Genomic DNA, 1,938 nt, shown 5'->3' on the forward strand with positions numbered 1-1,938 from the left:
AAGTCCCCCAGCAACTATAAAACCTACAACACCAATAAGCACAAGAGTAACTGTTCTGTATGTGGGAGTGTGACTCAACGTCCACATCTGGCACGGTTCTTTTCCAACAAGACAAGAATTTTTTAAATACCAACTATGCTGACGTGACAAAAGAAATTTAGAAAAACTGTAATTGCGTAAGAAAACCAGAATTCACTCTAATACAAGAACACAAGCCAGATGCTTTGTTGACTGAACCTGTAGTGACGCATTATTTCAGGCACATAATTAATAAAAAAAACATTGTAATTTTTACCTTCATATATTGACGAAATGCACACAATAACATCTGCTATCTCTCCCATCAAATAACTGCATAAAACAAGGAACAACACTTTTTACTACAACATATCCTTCCGATTTCACGACAAGCAGTGCCTGCTACGAACTCCCAACACACACTGTCCTCTCCGATCTCCTAACAAGCACTGACTTTCACGAACTCTCAACAAGCACTCTTCTACAATCTCCTAACAAGCACTGTGGAGGCGGCTTAATAGTACTCTTTGGCGCACTCTCTGGCGCAGTGGCACAGTGTAGCCACCTTTCATATGCCCCTCCTCCACAGGCCAGAATTTGATGGTATTTTTGCCAGCATTGGTGGTGAAAATACCACCAAATTCGTCCAGAAAAATACAGACAAAAATAAAAGATAATATAAATACCTAAATATCACATAATTAGTTAAAATTTTGGCTTTGCACTGACCTTTTACTAACCTAATATATGAAATACAGTAAGCAATACAACTTCTTTTCATGCATGTGGCTTTACATAATAGTTTACACAATATACAAAAAATCAGTTTATACAAATGTTCACATAAAATGCCTTCAATGATTAGTTTATACAAAAAAAAGATACTAACAGGTGACATCTTTTCAGTAGAAGCAGTCCATCAGTTGCACCCAGTAAAGTTTAGCAGGTACACCCAGCAACAAGTCACATTAGTTCAGTAGAAGCAGTTCATCAGTGGCACCCAGCAATGTTGAGTTGGTGCAGACAGCAACAAGTGACTTCATTTCAGTAAAAGCAGTTCACCAGTTGCACCCAGCAATGTTGAGAGCAGGTGCAGACACCAACAAGTAATACCATTTCAGTAAAAACAGTCCATCTGTGGCACCCAGCAATGTTGAGTAGGTGCAGACAGCAAAAAGTAACATCATTTCAGTAGAAACAGTTCTAACAGTGGCACTCAGTAAAGTTCAAGAGGTACACACAGCAACAAGTGACTTCATTTCAGTAAAAACAGTTCATCAGTTGCACCCAGTAAACTTTAGCAGGTACACCCAGCAACAAGTTACTTCATTTCAGTAAAAACAGTTCATCAGAGGCACCCAGCAATGTTGAGTAGGTGCAGACAGCAACAAGTGACTTCATTTCAGTAAAAACAGTTCATCAGTTGCACCCAGCAATGTTGAGAGCAGGTGCAGACACCAACAAGTGACATCATTTCAGTAGGAGTAGTCCATCAGTTGCACCCAGCAATGTTGAGCAGGTGCAGACAGCAACAAGTGACATTATTTCAGTAGAAGCAGTTCCATGTGTGGCACCCAGTAAAGTTCAAGAGGTACACACAGCAACAAGTCACATTAGTTCAGTAGAAGCAGTCCATCAGAGGCACCCAGCAATGTTGAGTAGGTGCAGACAGCAACAAGTGACTTCATTTCAGTAAAAACAGTTCATCAGTTGCACCCAGCAATGTTGAGAGCAGGTGCATACACCAACAAGTGACACCATTTCAGTAGAAGCAGACCATCAGTGGCACCCAGCAATATTGAGAGCAGGTGCAGACACCAACAAGTGACACCATTTCAGTAGAAGCAGTCCATTAGTGGCATCAGCAATGTTGATCAGGTGCACACAGCAACAGGGGACATCTTTTCAGTAGAAGCAGTC

Source organism: Schistocerca piceifrons, chromosome 7 (assembly GCF_021461385.2).
Source record: "Schistocerca piceifrons isolate TAMUIC-IGC-003096 chromosome 7, iqSchPice1.1, whole genome shotgun sequence".
In the NCBI taxonomy this organism is placed as follows: domain Eukaryota; kingdom Metazoa; phylum Arthropoda; class Insecta; order Orthoptera; family Acrididae; genus Schistocerca; species Schistocerca piceifrons.